This window comes from Eumetopias jubatus, unplaced genomic scaffold, assembly GCF_037043125.1.
Source record: "Eumetopias jubatus isolate StellerSeaLion01/CBP00866 unplaced genomic scaffold, mEumJub1_p1.0 scaffold_9, whole genome shotgun sequence".
Classification (NCBI taxonomy): Eukaryota; Metazoa; Chordata; class Mammalia; order Carnivora; family Otariidae; genus Eumetopias; species Eumetopias jubatus.
This window is the reverse complement of record NW_028274815.1, coordinates 36,728,163-36,745,623: the sequence shown is the minus strand read 5'-3', so window position 1 is coordinate 36,745,623 and position 17,461 is coordinate 36,728,163. Positions and strand designations below refer to the sequence as shown.

At 45.4% G+C, this 17,461-nt stretch overlaps 1 long non-coding RNA gene and 1 pseudogene across 1 annotated transcript in view; one reads left to right on the top strand and one right to left on the bottom strand.

Annotated features, from left to right (window-relative positions):
* The window catches only part of LOC114219635 (uncharacterized), a 264,586-nt gene extending 247,538 nt beyond the window's left edge, over positions 1-17,048 (top strand). Inside the window, exons 4-5 of the long non-coding RNA XR_015768932.1 lie at positions 12,383-12,498; positions 16,151-17,048. This is a non-coding gene — a long non-coding RNA (uncharacterized LOC114219635). The remainder of the gene's footprint in view (positions 1-12,382; positions 12,499-16,150) is intronic.
* Positions 1,376-1,539, bottom strand: LOC114219718 (U2 spliceosomal RNA; annotated as a pseudogene).
* Positions 17,049-17,461: the final 413 nt, after the last annotated feature.

Below are 17,461 nucleotides of genomic sequence, written 5' to 3'. Positions count from 1 at the left end.
CCACGGGTCTCTGAACTTTGGAGGCAGCTACTCCCCAGGGCAGAGACCTGGCCTCCTCATTCATTGAACACCCTCTACGGATGAGGGCTTAGAGTTCTTTACGGATAGAAGTAGCCAATGAGGAAGGAGAAAACCAAAATGCAGCTTTGCCATTCTTTGTTGCCAGGCACTTTGGGGATAGCCAGTGTGCCTTCCTTCTACCACTCCAACCTTACATGTACACACCTGCACTCTGGTCCCATGGCCCCTGTTCGTCATCTGATTGACAGCCCACCTCGCACGCAGGTGGTCATGAACCTGCACCAAGTCATCTGAGTATCTGCCCATGGCAACTTGCACAGTGCCTGCCACAGGACCTGCTGGGACATGATTGTAAGACCACTTCAAGGCAGCTGATGGCTGGGCAGTGGTCTACCCTGAAGGCTGGTGCACCAAGGTCTGGGTCAAGAAGCAGGTTGGGCTCAGTCCACCTGGTGTGTAGGATCTTCTTCCTGGGTAGCAGCTTATTCAGGTGGAGGCCAGTGAGCTTCACAGGTGGGTCTAATATAATCTTGAGCATCCTCTAGATGAGAGAATATAGCATATGCTGATTTGAAGATTAATTCTGTATATGACTTCCCCAGGCAGATATTTTTTTTAAGCAATGTTTTGATCAACATTTAGGAATGTGGGGAGAAGAGTCAATTATCTATTTAACTGGTGATACAGTGACATGTACATACTTAAAATAATATATGAGTTTGGAAATGTTGCTTTTTCCATACTTTCCATACTTTTTCCATACTCACACCAGCATCTTTGCCATCACCAGATCCCTTTTTTTTTTAATTTAATTATTTATTTAGGTAATCTGTATACCCAACATGGGGCTCAAGCTCACAACCCCGAGATCAAGAGTCACATGCTCTTCCAACTGAGCCAGCCAGGCACCCCAATCAGATCACTTTTTGATTATGTCACAGTTTGTTCACAAACAGCTCACTTTAGTAGTATCATTTCAGATGCAGAGACTCACCCCAAGAAGACCACGTCACACGGCCATTGATGGAAGCATTGGGGTGTTGAGTTTTGCCTTCGACCCTTAGGTTTGCAGTGGTTATCTGCCCTGTGACACTACATCACAGCATGGCTTTCAAAAGGATCCTCAAGGGGCGCCTGGCTGGCTCAGTCAGAAGGGCATATGACTTGATCTTGGGGTTGTGAGTTTGAGCCCCACGTTGGGTGTAGAGATTGCTTAAATAAAACCAACTAACTAAATGAATAAATAAATGGATCCTCAGAGGGCTGGATTACCACATTAACCCTTGGAATTGCCCCTCTGTGTGTGTGTGTGTGTGTATTTGTCTTCTGTTAGTGACCCTTCCAGCAACTAAAACTAGCCTTGTTAGATGCTGGAGCCAATAGTTCTTTCCCAGATCTGACTTTGTGCTTCAGAATAAATTGTTCAAAATCATCAAGCAAATCAATGCCCTGTAATATGAAAGGCTTTATGAGGATTTGATTCTACACTTGATCTTAGCCAAAAGGCCGAGAAGCGATTCTAAAGTGACTTCTTCTCTTCCGTAGTAAGAGTTCAGACACCAAAGCAAACCTTGCCAGAGGTTTGGGTATATCTCAAAAGCACTGGGGTTTGGGTATATCTCAAAAGCACTGGGGGTGGCTCAGGGTCCTAACAAGGTCGCTGTGAAGTTGACCAGTGCCTTAGCAAGTGCCTGGGTCTGAGAAGCCAGATCTCTTGAGCCCACAGGCCCAGCAAAACTTGGCTCGTCCAGCTGCCATTCACAGGCAGACTCTGCAGGACCGAGGGACAGAGGGCTGCCCAGGGCTAGAGAGCAGAGGACCACTAGGCTGACGCTCAACCCTGGACCCTTGACTCAAAGCCTCCCCCCAGGGCTTGCCCTTCCCCCTAACTATATGTGCCCCAAATTGTCACCAGATCTCGGGAAAGCACTGGCTTTGTTGGCATAAACACCAACCCTGCAGCACACCCCATCATTACCAGATTGGTAGTTCTTGTCTAGGTCTTGCGGCTTTCTTTGGGTTTTCTCGGGTGTTTCTCTCCCAAACCTTTTCCCTTTCCTTTGATTATATTCACATAAACATTCAGCTTTGTAGCCTTGAGGCATTTTCAAACAGAGCTCAGTTTACCCATCTGGATTGCCCTGAGCCGTGCCTGGCGGGGCCCCTGTGTGGCTGCCCATCCACTGTGGTCTGACGTCCATTCCCAGCTGTTCCAGCCTGACCGGCCACTCTGCCTTCTCCTCCTGTCTCTTTCCTCTTCCCCTCTCAGGGGTAGAACCATCTGAGGGTCCCAAAGGAGGAGACCTGAGGTTCTTCCCTCAGGCAAACAAGACTGGAGGGATGACGTAATCCCTTTAGGTCTTAGACAAACAACCTTGTGGCTCCTGGCTCTTTGGGCCCTTATTTTGGTTGCCTCAGGGCACCGGGCAGAAGGCCAGGGAGTCCAACTCCAGCCTGAGACCCGCAGAACTTCAGGGAATACCAGCAATGGGCCATCTGCTGCTGCTTGCACCCCCTTACCCAAGACTCTGGCCTACAGAACGTACAGCTCTGAAGGGAGGCCCTGAGACTCGCGGTGGAGCCTCCCACTGCCTCCGACTGCTTGATCACACGCGGCTTCGTACTCACTTCCACTTCCTCTCCTTGTGTTTTCCGACTGATAACCTGACTTAACCTTCTGATGTCAGAAAGTGGGTCAGTGGCCGCTCTTGCCTCAGGAAAGGGCAGGTTCCCTGGAAGGCTGAATGCCTATTGTTCTGGACCGTTTTAAAGAAAAGTGAGATATCTTGAAGAAAAATGAAGACAAGATACTGAAGGGTTTTACAAAACTGAAGAGGAGAAAGCTCAAACTTGCATCAGGATTGGAATGGATAAACAAATCATGGCCTATTCACCCAATGGAATACTACCTACCAACAAAAATAAAGAGCTACAGATGGACAAAAAACATGGATGAATCTACCAGACATCATGCGTGAAAGAAACCAGACAAAAGAGGGTATACGATACGATTCCATTTATATAAAGTTCTAGACCTGGCTAAGAAATCCATGCTGATTACTGAGGAGCAGGAGAGGATGGTGGATTGACCGAGAACACAAAGAAGCTATTGGAAATGTTCTATATTTCATTCAGGATGGTGGTCACAAATATATACGTTTATATAAAAATTCATCAAGCTCTACCTTTAAGAATTACACACTTTACTGTATGCCTGTTATACCTCAATAAAAACTTGAAAAGAAAAAGACAAAGGGAATAAGGAGTCAATGGAGGAGAGATGGAGGAAGTAAGCACAGATTTGTGTGATAGTGTGTCATGTACTCTTCTCCACGATTTCCCCCAGTGGATGACATCTTACCTACCTACAGTATAATACGAAAACCAGGAAACTGATATTGGTAGAGAGAGAGAGAGAGAGAGAGAGAGTGTGTGTGTGTGTGTGTGTGTGTGTGTGTGTGTGTGTAGTTTTATGCCATTTTATCATAGATGTAGACTCCTGTAACCATTGCTGTCATCAAGATACAGTACCATTCCATCATCACAAAAATACTTTGATTCACTCTAAATATGTAAGTTTGGCAACTTTACATGAAATAGACCAATTGCTTGCAAGACACAAACTACTGAAACTCATCAACATGAAATAGATAATTTGAACAGCTTTATGACTATTAAAGAAGTTCAATTCATTATTTAAAAATTAAATAGAAAGAAATTTCCAAGCTCAGAGGGTTTTACTGGAGAATTCTACCAAATGTTGAAAGGAACTAATGCCAGTTTTACACAATGCCTTTCAGACAATGGTAGAGAAGGGAAGGTATACTTCCTAATTCATTTTGTGAAGCTTGTAGTATCCTGATACTAAAACCAGACAAAGTGCAAAAAACTACAGTCTAATATCCCTCATGAATATAGACAAAGATTCTTAAGGAAACATTAGCTAATAGAATTCACTCTAAAAAAGAATAAGACCCCATGACCAAGTGGGTTTTATTCCACAGATGCAAGACTGGTTCAGTATTCTAGAATCAATCAATGTAATCTACAATATTAACAGAGCTAAAGAAGAAAAATCACATGATCATTTCAACTAATGCAGCTAAGATAAACAAAACTCAATACCTATTTATGACAAAAACTCTCTAAAAAACAGGAATAATGGGAAATTTCCTCGATTTGATAAAACCACCCACAAAAACCTAACAGTTAACATCTACCTAACAATGAAAAACTTAATGCTTTCCACCTAAGACCACAAACAACGCGAGGCTAATTAACACAGTACTGGAAGTACAGTGCAATAAAGCAAGAAAGGGAAATAAAAGACATCAGAAAGGAAGAAATAAATCTGTTCCTATTTGTAGATTCCATAAAGGTGTGTGTAGAAAGTCCCAAGGAATTTACCAAAGAACTCTTAGGACTAATAAGTGAGTTCAGCAAAGTCATAGGATTAATGTAACAAAAATAGATTGAATGTCTATATGCTGGCAACGAGCACTGGAAACCAAAAATAAAAATACAATGCTATTTTTTTAAAAAAGATTTTATTTATTTATTTGAGAGAGAGAGAGACAGCACAAGCTGGGGGAGAGGGGCAGATGGAGAGGGAGAAGCAGACTCCACGCTAAGCAGGGAGGCAGATGTGGATGATCAGGGCTAGATCCTATGATCCTGAGATCATGACCTGAGCCGAAGGCAAGCTTAACCGACTGAGCCATCCAGGTGCTCCAAAAAATACAATGCTATTTTTAATCTCACACACACAGAAAAAGAAAAAAAGAAACACTTAGGTGCAAGTCAAGAAACACAAACCTCTAGTAAGACTGAACCAAAAGAAAAGGGAGAGAAGACATAAATTACCAATCCCAGGAATGAAACAGGTGAATGAAACAAGTCTGCAGACTTCTGCAGAATCGTGCTAGAAATCTGTCAGTTTTATTGACCAGCTTTTGTTTCACGGATTCTCTCTCTCTGTTTTCCATATTCATTGTTTATTTATTTATTTATTTTTAAAATTTAAATTCAATTAATTAACATACAATGTATTATTGGTTTCAGAGTAGAGGTCAGTGATTCATCAGTCTTATATAACACCCAGGGCTCATTACATCACGTGCCCTCCTTAATGCCCATCACTCAGTTACCCCATCCACCCACCCTATTCCTTGCTTTTTGTTCAGATCTTTTATTTTCTTATTTCTGCTTGTTTGGGATTATTTTGCTCTTCTTTTTCTCATTTCTTGAGGTGAGAGTTGATATTATTGATTTGAAAATGGTCTTCTTTTCTAACAAAAGCGTTAATGGTATACATTTTCCTCTCAACGCTGCTTTCGTGCATCTGCAGATTTTGATGTGCTGTGTTTTCATTTTCATTTGGCTACGTTTCTATTTCCCTTGAGCCTTCCACTTTGAAACATGGATTGTTTGGAAGTGGGCTGTTTTCGTTTCTAAGTGTTTGAGATTTTTCTGTGATATCTCTGCTATTAATTCCTAGTTTGATTCTATGATAGAGAACACATTCTATATGATTTCAATTCTTGTACGTCTGCAGAGGTTTGTTTTATAGCCCCAGAGAGGCTTCATCTTGCTACCTAACCTGGGGCACACAAAAAGCATGTGTATTCTGCTGGTTTGGGGTCGAGTATTCTACAAATGCCAAGTAGATTCTGTTGGTCTTCAGTGCTGCTGCGTTGTCTGCTGATGTTCTGCCTGATTTTTCCATCAGCAACAGAGAGAGGGGTACTTAAGGACCCGGCTAGCACAGTGAATGTGTCTATTTCTCTCCTTAGTTCTATCCGTTTTGCTTCACATCATTTGAATGTTCCTCAGCTGAGGGTGGATAGCCAAGCTCCCTGATGTGGTCTCCACTTGCACTGGCGGGGAGGAAGGTCAGCACCTTGTTAGGATGGAATTCCTAAGTCCTGGCTCTTCACTTGGTCTTCCGTGACACCACCCCCAGGTGGGGGGAGCGGGGGCTGGGGGTGCAGAGGTCCTAGTCAGTCTGTTTTCTTCTCTGTACCTTTCAAGGTCTTCCTGGATGTTTTAGATAATGCCCTGGGTTTTTAGTTGTACTTGGTGGGAAGAATAGAGAAAAGTATATCTACTTCGTCTTTCCAGAAGCAGAAGTCTCAAAGTATCGCACTTTTAAAAATCACCCCCTGAGCCAGTTTTGGCCTGCTAGATTTGAGCGGTAACCAGGGCTGGTATGTCCTCAGGGGCAGCAGGCAGGAGAGGAAGTGCACAATACCCCAGCGGCTGTGGGATGGTGTGGCGTATCTTGATCGCAGGCTGGATGCTGGGCCCAAAGGTATGAGAAGTGTTAGTGGGATAGGTGGGGGGCAGAGGGGTGGGCCATGTGGGGCATGGGGGTGGGGGCTCAAGGTGCTGAAAACCGCTGCATTTCCTGCAGTTCTGGAGCTGGCCCCCCTTGGTGGTGGTTCTGAGACTGGACGGGGCCTGCTGGGTCCTGGGAGTGCCTGGCTTTTGGCGGGAGAGCGGGAGACCCCACATAATGATCATACCAGGTGAAGGACGGTGAAAAATGTCACTCTGCATGTGACGCACAGCCCAGACTGCTCAAAGCAGGAGGAAGCCTCGGGATTGAATGTTCACCGCTGTCTTAACGCTTTCCCCCTTCCAGATGCCATATTAGCATTTTAATAGGGCTTTCCAGTCCCCCACCCCAGGAGTCACTGCTGCGCCCCGGGCTGTGGCTGAGCTCCGAGGAGGAGAGAGGATGGGGAGATGCTGCGGTCAGAGGCTCCCCAGCCGGGCCCAGTCACCTGCGGAGGGCTGATACCGCCTGCGGGGGGGTGGGGGGGGCTGGGCAGGGAGAGCGGAAGCTGGGAAGGAACTGGAGGTGTGTGGGAGTGGGGGGCTGTCCCCTAGGAGCGGGAGGAAAGACAGACTAGGCGGCACAAAGCCAGGAATAGATTAATTTTATTCTTCTCTCATGGATGAATGGCTGTGTCTGCCCAGAAACAGAGCAGGTTCCAGAGTTGTGACTGTGTTAATTGCCATCTGGCAGGGACAGGGAGGAAGGACACAGGGATGGGGAGAGGGGGAGTTTAGAGTGTTTCAAAGCCCTTTTTCCTCTGCGGGAGAAGAGCTCACGGTGGCAGAGGCAGCAGAGGTGACGGGTGGTGGCGGAGGTGGGTAGGGGTGTCGTGTACAAGTGGGAAGAGCCAGTGGCGCTGGGCCTGAGAATGGCACTAAGTATCCTTTCATGTCCTTGACTCAGCAACTTCAGGGTCTGTGTGGCTGACTCAGCCAACGCCATGGCCTCCCGTGCCCCCAGACCTGAACTCCAGGCCCCTAGCCCCCTCGGCCCCAGGGAGGGGGTGGTCCTTGCACCCCGCCCCGTGCCCCCTCCAGAGCGCCTAAGCCACTTTCCCAGCTTTCTTACCCACCTCCTCTCCCCAGCCCGTTCACTCCCAGCAGCCCTGCTCCTGCCCTGCATGGGACCGTGGTCCTGGCCACACCGTGTCCTCCTCTTACTTGGCCCCTGCCGTGCTCATGACCATCCCTGCTCCCTCTCAGGGCCTCTCATTTTCAGGGCATCTCTCCATCTTCCTTGAATCTCGTTCTCCCATGTCTTCCCAAAGCACCTGCCCAGAAAAACCCCAAGCCCCAAGAGCAGTCCAGCTGGTCCTCCCTAGGATGGGGAGCAGTGCTGAAGAAAATCACCCTGGTGTGTGGCTGAGGTTCCAGGCTCCCACCCCAGCTGGACCACACCCCGGTGCCGGGAACCTGCTTCCTCGGTGGCCCCAGGCACCCCCTCTCCCAAGCCCTCTGTCCTCTGCAAAACGCTCAGCTCTCCACCCTCTGGAACTAACTCCTCCTGTGCCCATCTCTGTGCGTCACCTTACTTTTCTTCCTCCCTTCCTTTCCAGCAGACTCTAAACCCTCGGATAACATCCCTCCCCCTGCTCAGAACTAGCTAGTCTCTCAACCAGCCTCCCCCTCCCCCTCTTCAGAAACAGAGACATTTGATGGAGAGCCTGGGAGGCTCAGTCAGTTAGGTGACCGACTCTTGGTTTCAGCTCAGGTCATGATCTCAGGGTCATGGGATCGAGCCCCATGTTGGGCTCTGTGCTGAGCATGGAGCTTACTTAAGATTCTCTCTCCCTCTCCCTCTGCCCCTTCCCCTGCTTGTACGCATGCTCACTCTCTCTCTCTCTCAAAAAAAAAAAAAAAGAAAAAAGAAAAAAGAAACAGAGCTATGTCCTGAAAGACAGTTTGCCAAACGCCAATTCTCAGAGTGACCCACTCCCCAAACCAATATGTTAACAATCGATTTGCCAAGTGACCAATTCCACAGATTTCCGAATCCCCCAAAACTTATTTATATTAATTATTTACAAAATGTGTAATAAGATGTGTTGCATTGGAAGTTTTGAAAGCTGTTAATGATATCTCTCAACATTTTGGCCTTTGGTTTTTATTTAGTTCAGAAGTTTTACTTTTGGTTTCTCCACCATTTTATACTGGATTTATGGGTGTGAGATTCACATTTCTCAAGCTGCCTACTTTTCAAAAGTTACTTATAAAGGTTTGGGTAATGCATGAGCCTTTTCTTTTCTTTTTTTTTAAATTTTAACCTTTGGTTTGCAAAAAAAGTGGTTTTGTCCTTCAAGTGTAATTTTACACCAATTTGCATTTTCTCAATTTTGTCAAAGTGGCTTGGCAGTCAGCCAGATAAAAGTTTCTTCTGCATGTTAATTTTCACATATCCATGACAACTCCCCCAGTGGCAAAATCCCAAAGCGGGAGTTATAGTTCAATCTAGGCACAAGTCTTTAAAATTAGAGTTGACAGTAAATGCAGTTGAGGGAAAACCCATCCATTGGCACCAAAAACATACAGTGCACTCAAGGAGTGCCCCACTTCTGAAATATGGAAACCCACAGAAAACTGACATTTGCCAGAGATGGATTGAGAAATCTATAGGAAAACGTCTGGTGAAAATAGACCTGACAACTTGTAAACCAAAAGAAACTGCTAGATGTAAGTGAAATAGAAAAATAAATCTACGGGAAAATCTTCAGTGTTGTGGAAACCAAAGCACACAAATTGCTATACATTTTTAAGTCATTAACTGAAACAACTTTTGGGTGAATTCCAGGGATCACTCAACAGGGAAATTGGTTCTCTAGCAAAATGATTTTCAACAAATTGGTTATTTGGTAAATTGACCCATTTTCTTCCACCTCTCCACCTCTCCTGGTCTCTCCTTCAGTAAGGCAAGCCTCAATACCAAGGGCGCTTACACCTGCCAGCCTCCTGCCTGTTACAGTCCATGACATGCGCTGGGCCCTCCTCCCAGTTAGTGGGAAGAGGGGCTGGGCCACCCTGGCACTGACAGGGTCCTCAGGGCAGCACTTTTGACCTGGCACCTTGTAACCTCTTCTGCCCAACCAACAACCCTTCATTCACATCAAATTCTTCTGGCTGTTTTCTTCTCTTCTCCCCACGTGGATCTAAGGCCTCCTGTCCCTAATTGAGACCTCTACTCTCTAACAGTGAATGGGCATGACTGGCTTTTACTGAGATTTGAGGTTACCTGGCTAAGCAGGTAAGTTCAAGTAGAATCCTGGTCAATCCTGTCCTTCCAAGGCCTGGCTTGGCTGTCCCTGGGCCTTTCTCATCCCCCCTTTCTCTCCAGGTGTGCTGTTTGGACGCTCCCCGTCTCGGCACCCCCTCCACGATGCTCATTCTTCCCCCCTCTCTCTGGTCCTTCTTCAAACCCGTTGAGTTTTTTGGTAGAACACCCTTCATTCCGTCCTCTCTATTTCCACATACAGATGGGAGAAAACTCACTTTCCAGAGCCAACCAGGCTTCCGAAGCTGTCGTGCCAAGAAAAAGAAACCATGCCACTCCCCTACAAGACAGAAAAGGTGGCTGTATTTCTATGTATTGCAAACTAAAGAAACCCTCCATGCCTCCATGCCTCCATGCCTCCATGCCTCGACATGAAGTCTCCCATCTTGACACGACCTCTCTCTTGACCTCACGTTCCCCTCTCATCTTGACTTCTTCTCACAGCCAAGCTTCCTGGACCAGCTGCTAGTACTCACTGTTTCTCCTTTGTCCCAATGCAGTAGATACTTCTTGATCTTTTTCTTACTTGCCTTCCTTGCAACATCTGACATGAGTAGACACCTACTCTCAGAAACTCTTCTGTCTAACCGCTCTGACCAGGGCTTCTCAATCTCTTTTGTGCTGTGACCCGGGCTTCAGCCCTAGGACTCACCTCCTCCATAAGCAGGCCCTGAGCAGTCCCACCCACCCAGGTACTTAACCACCTCGTACATGCTGTTATGGGGTCTCAGATCATTGTCCTGGTCTCTGGGCAACTCAGAACAACACTTGGATATCTCCTTGTTGTCTAGAATTCAACAGATACAAACTGAACTCATCTTCTTTCCCCCAAATATGCGTCCATTGCCTGAACCAGGAAGTTCCCTCTTCTAGCACTACCTAATCTGAGCAGGGCAGATCTCTTCTGTGAAAAGCCACTCCATGTTCCCTCCATGTTCGCCACCACTGCTTCCACTTGGGCATAGGCATTCATCACTTCCTCCTTGGGGTAAGACCATTACCCTTGGCCTTCCTACCTTTTAACCTACACCCAACACAGCTGCCAAAGGGATCTTTCCTAAATGCAAAGTTAGCCATACCTCCCTCCCCTGGCTTGGCCAAAATCGTTTATGAGGCTCAGAGATTTTGACATAACCTTTCAAGCACACAGGGCCTTTTGTAATTTAACATCTGTCTTCTCTCTCTTACTCAAATTCAAACTCAGCCTAGGCTCCATGTCTTCTGGGAAACTTGCCCTCCCTTCAGCCCACATGACTTTGGTCATGGACTTCGTTGTCTGTGAGCTTCTAGAGGGTAGGCCAAGTTTAACTTGGCTTCATCTCCAGAGTCTAGCACACAGTAGGAATTTGATAAAGTTTGATAAAGAGAACAGGAAAATCTCAGACTTCTCAACTCATGATATGCCAGTACAGACTTTGACAATGTGTGGGAGGAAGAAATAGGGAGCCTTACAGGGAATCCCCAAAGTCCAAAGGAGCCACAGTATGGCCGAGCCACTTTCTGAGGGCAAAGGCAATCAAAGGAAGTGCAACCTTTCCTTCTAATTGGGGAAGATGTAATTTCATTATTTTATCTCCTCCGTACTCTGCTCAAGGAGGCTGCTACCCTGGCAAGTGAAAGGTGGTTTTGCTGGAAGGGTCTGTCCTGCTGTGAAGGTAGTCAGTGGGTGCTTGGACAGCATAAAGGTGCCACAAACATTTTGTTGGTTGTGCACACACAGTACATTTGACTGCCTCAGTCAGGGGACACATTTTATATGCCAAGACCTTCCCTTCTGCCCCATCATGCTTGAATTAGAGAGACTCTGGCCCCTTATTGGCTTATGGGGGGGGCCAAGCATGGTGCTATGGTGGCAGTTGAAAGGGATGAGTGGTTTAGAGTCTTCTTTGGTGAGGCCACCAGCCCTTAAGCAGACTTGCTTCTGGGTCACCCCTTAAGTGCCACTGACCAAACACAGTCCAGGTGGATCAAAAGTTTTCTCAAGCTAGTGCCCACTGGGCACACCAGGTATAAAGGTCCCAAAAGGGCAACCAAGATGGAGGGAGCACCTGGTGCCCAACTCCAGCCCAACAGGCCAATTCCCAAAGACAAGAGAGACGCGCACCTAATTCACCATGACAGGATAGAACCCTTGCCAGGTCCTCTCTGAGAGAGGGGGTAACCATTTCAAAACAAAAATACAGCTGGATCTATACAACATGGCATTTCTGGCACCAGTGGGTAGAAGTGACAAGTCTGCCAAGGCTCTCTGAAGCATGGCAGGCTTGGCATCAATGGCTAGAGGTGATGAGCTTGCAGAAATTTGGCAAAAAATAGTCTTTCAAAGGTATAAAAACCACAGGGAAAGACAGCAAAGCACTTAACTGGCTTACAGCCACAGTGATTTACTAGTCTAAGGAAAGTATTCAACATTCACATTCGTAATCAAACTGAAATAGCAACAAAGAACCATGTTTTGGCCTCATACATGAACAAAAATTAACATTTTAATGATAATTTGTATGTTGGCAAGGATATGGTAAAACTCCTATCTTCCCACACTGCGCTTGACAGTGTATATTTGTACAGTCTCCCATGGAGGGCAATTCATCATTATGTGTCAAGAATTGCAAGAGTTCATGACCCTCTCTCCAAGAAAATAACCCAAGATATGGAGGAAAGCTTCATCAGAGTGTTAATTGTCATTTTGATAGACATATCAAGTGCTCAAGTTATAGTTCATGACAAATGTTTTAATTCTGTGCTGTGTATTCAAAGGAAGGACTGTGAGAACAACGCAGGAGGAGTGGCCATGGCCACCAGAAGACATGACACCATGTGCAGACAAGGACGACAAGTTAGTGAAACAGTCTTCACAGAAAAGGGGAACCCAGGTAAATCCCCCAGAATGATAACTGGGGTTGTGTCTGGGTGTGAAGGGGTGGAGGATTATTCTTTCTTTTTCAAATGTAGTATGTGATATTATAATCAAACCTTATGTTAGGGGGCACCTGGGTGGCTCAGTTGGTTAAGCGACTGCCTTCAGCTCAGGTCATGATCCCGGAGTCCCGGGATCAAGGCCCACATCGGGCTCCCTGCTCAGCAGGGAGTCTGCTTCTCCCTCTGACCCTCCCCCCTCTCATGCTCTCTCTCTCAAATAAATAAATAAAATCTTAAAACAAAACAAAACAAAACAAAACAAAACAAAACAAAAACCTTATGTTAGGGACTTGAGGGTTTCCAGGTGGAGATAAAAAGGGCACCTGAGAACCCTCCCCAGGAAAGGCAGGAAGGAGCCTTTCAGGAAGGACAGGGTGGCCTGACCTTTGAGGGACTAGATTTTGCTTTGGTGTGGACTGGGCAGGGTGCAGGCTGGGTGCAAAAGCAAGGACAAGGTCTTTGCTGCCCAGCATTTTCTTGGGATCCTAAGAAATCTGGAGAAGGGACAAGCTGACCTTAATTGGGGAAATGTTGGAGAACTCACATCAGGCCTCTTTGGGAAGGCTTCTGGCTCTAAAATGAGCGGTCTTTGAACACATTTGGTGTAGGCCTGTGAGTACCCCGGGGGAAACTGAGGATGTTACGTCAACTCTGAAGAGGCTCCAAGGAACTGGTGGGGAAGAAGGCCAAGGAGAAGGAAGGGGTGGTGGGCTTGGAGGCTCTCTCGTGGGCAGTGACAGTCACAGTGCCTGGGGTTGGGTTTGCTGAAGAAGGCAGCCGACTCCTCCAGTGGAAGGGAAATGGAGTGTGGCTCTGAGATGTGTTCGTGATTGTGTCTTCAGAACAGGCTGAAACCGAGGGAGTCACTGGGCCGGGTGTATAAGACATACATGTAGCCCAGAGCCTGGTATCCGGACTTCACATAGAGCCTGCGTTGGTGGTATAGTGGTGAGCATAGCTGCCTTCCGAACTTCACATAGTAAGAGTTAGCTGAGTCTATGGAAGGATAAATAAGTGAATGCACAAGGCTCTATGCACCGCCCTGGGGTGTAATCACATGGTCTCAATTTTATCTGCAGTTGTCTCATCAGAACCCATGTGTGTCACTCGCATGTGTCACTGCAACTAGCTCTTAGAAACATCAAATCATTTTGTTAAATACAGATCTTCCTCAACTTCATATAGGGTTACGTTCCGATAAACCCATTAGTTTTTGTTTTTTGTTTTTCTTTTATTTGACAGAGAGCACACAGCAGGGGGAGCAGGAGGGGGAGAAGCAGGCTCCCCGCTGAGCAGGGAGCCCAACTGGGGGCTCAATCCCAGGACCCTGGGATCATGACCTGAGCCGAAGGCAGATGCTTAACCGACTGAGCCACCCAGGCGCCCGTGATAAACCCATTGTAAGCTGAAAATATCATAAGTCAAAAACACATTTAATACACTGAACCTACCAAACGTCACAGCTCAGAACGTGCTCAGAAGACTCACATTAGCTGACAGTCGGGCAAAATCATCTCACACAAGGCCTATTTTATAATCAAGTGTTGATTATTTCATGTCATTTATTGAATACTGTACTGAAAGTGAAAAACAGAATGATCGTGTTTCCATTGGTTACCTCGATGATGCCAGGAGCTAGGAACCACAGCTCCCTGATGCTGCTGCGCATCATGGGAGAGTATATTATATACCACCTATCGCTAGCTCAGGAAAAAATCAAAATTCCAAGTTCCAAGTGTGGTTTCTACTGAATGCTTATCGCTTTTGTGGCCATCCTGAAGTTGAAAAGTCATAAATCAAGCCATCTAAATTGGGAACTGTCTGTAATCCCTGCTGAGAAAATTTACCAGTCACCCAGAAATAATGAATTGGAGATACCGTGAGCTCCTTAGAGTTAAACTTTGTACAATACGAAAGAAGCCCAACCCAGACTTCTGTCATCCCAGGGAGGCCCCATCCACTCCCTATCCCTCTACACAGGTGCTTATTCTTGGTTCTAGTCTGATGTTCTATTGGGGCTAGCGTTACAAAATCAGGGCATCGTAGTTGAAATGGCTACAATACATAATTGTGGGGCGACAGAGAAGGGATCATCCATAAAGTGAGAAACAAACCTGAATGTAAGTGCAGACAAGAAAATATGCAAAATGAAGGGAAAACCACTTCATCTTCATGATGTGTGTTCTATGCTCCCCTTTGCACTGGGAGTGACTTTAACTCACCAGTTTATTTGCATATGGACAAAAGGGAACCTAAAACACTTTCATTATCTTAAAAGAGAAATTAGCCAAAAAGAATGTTCCTCCTGACAGCAATTAGTCTTGGCCAGCCTCCTCAATGCTCCCCAGGCCATTGCTTTGCTGAGTCATCCTCCTAACCGGGGCCCCTCAGACCCAGAGCCCAACAGCCATCTGCTCACCAGAGGGGCAGAGGGCCGGCTGTCCGCAACCACCGAGCTTTAGAATCTTGCGATTGGGGTTGGTCTCCCTGCTGTCAGGGGTTTTGTTGTCGGTGTTTACCTTAGAGAAGAGGCATCTTATTTATGTAGAATTACATATTTAGGTAAAAATCCATATTTAAGATCATGTCAGATCTTACTTAGACTATGGATAAAATTGGCACAACCTTGGAATCCAAAGAACCTTCTGTTTCATCTGGTTTTACCTTCTGCTTCTAAACAGCTGTTTGTTCTGTTTGATAAAGATTTCAAAGTAGACTGCTTGAGTGAAAAAGAGGAAGCAGCAGAATAATGAGTGTATTATAATGCCTGTCTGTCAACATACAAACACACACACACACACACACACACACACCCCACACACGCGCGCGCGCATGCACACACACATATACGTAAAATTCTGAATGGCTTATAGAAGACAGTCATTTTCTAAATCTTGCTTTCCTCTAATGTGTGATTATTTTACATTGAGTTTATATTACTTTTACAATTAAAACTAATAAAGATCACATGTTAAAGACGATCAGACACTAAGATACTCTTTGCAGGAGAGGTTTTCCTAGTAATGAAATATTTTCCTAGTTAAGCTACATACACTCTCTCATCACAATTTATTCTCATTTCCTTTGGTTTTTGTTTTTCCTGGAAATGGAGTGGTCATCGTCTTCTCTAGATCAGCGGGACTATGCATTTGTTTTTACTTTTTGTTGTGAAAATCTCAAACAAAGGAAGCAAAAGGGTCTACTCAAGCCCCATGTCCCTATCATCAGTTTCCATAATTATTCACTTTCCACCGTTCTGATTTTCTCTTTACCTTCTTTATCTATCTTCTACTGACACCTCAACCAAACTAATCTATATATAGTTCTTTTTGGTTTTGAGGTACATTTTATATACCATAAAAATGTATAAATCTTAACACTAAAATTTTGAAAAATAGATAGGACTGTGCAACCCATGCCCTTATGAATATACACAACATTACAATCAGCTGAAACAGTGCCTGCATCCCCCTTCACGGTCAGTCTCCACCTTATTTGAATATTTTTACAGAGAGGTTTAATGGATGGCACAACATGCTCAGCATCATCAGCTTTTAGGGAAATGCAAATTTAAATCACAATGTGATAACATTACACATATTTTAGGATGGCTAAAATGAAGAAGACTGACCATACCAAGTGTTGGCAAGGATACGGAGGAAGAGAATCCGCATGCACTGCTGGTGAGAACAGAAAATGATACAACCACTTTGGAAAAACAGTTCAACATGCCCCCACCACGTGTCCCAGACATTTAATTCTGAGAGAAAAGGAAGTGCAATGTCCATACAAAGACTTGAACACAAATGTTCATAGCACCTTTACTTGTAAGAGCCTCAAACTGGACACAACCCAAATGTCCACCCACAGAGGAATGAGGGAAAAAATGTGGCACATCACTGCAATGGACTACTACTCGGAAAAAAAAAAAAAAGAAAAAGAAAAAAATGATTTATTGATAAACACAATATGGATAAATCTCAAAAACAGGGGTGCCTGGGTGGCTCAGTTGGTTAAGCGCCCGACTCTTGATTTCTGCTCAGGTCATGATCTCAGGTCCTGGGATGGAGCCCTGCATTGGGCTCTGTGCTCAGCAGGGAGTCTGCCTGAGGATTCTCCCTCTCCCTCTGCGACCCCCCCAGCTGCTCGTGATTTCTCTCTCTCTCCCTCTCAAATAAATATAAATAAATAAATAAATCTTTTAAAAAAATCTCAAAAACAATTATGTTGAGTGAAAGAGACCAGACGAACAAAAAGGCTACAGACTGTATATTCCATTTATGTAAAACTGTAGAAAGTGAAAATCTATAGTGAAATGAAACAAAGAAGTAGGGATGGAGGGGGAAGGGAAGGGAGGCCTGGGAGAGATATACAAAGGTGCATGAGGAAACTGCTGGGGTGATGGCGATGTTCACTGTATTGACTGTCGGGATGGTTTTGTGGATAAACACATACGTGAAAATTTAAACAGTACGCTTTAAGGATGTGCAGTATTTTGTATGTCAGTTACACTGCAATAAAGCTGCTTCAAGAAAATAAGGCAATGGAGAGTATCATGACTTTGTTCTCATATGATTGTTCTCTCTCTGGCCTGCAAACAGGTGCACACAAAATCTACACATTGACCTGGAGCCTGCTTGACAACACCTCTGCAGCATTATGCAAATCACTGAGAGAGAGAGACAATAGTTATGTTAGAAACCACCAGAATATGGTTGTTTCCACACACCTTTTTTTTCGTTTTCAGATCTGGGTTGTCTGTAGCACGTGGCTGCCAGTTAACCCAACGTGGGGCTTTTCTCTTTGGTTTAGAGAATCTGAAATCGAGCTCTGCTGGAGTTAAATCCCTGTGGTGGTTCGTGGGTGTGGAAAGTACCTATGGCTGACCACAAGCTAGTTCCCTAAGACTCTATCAGT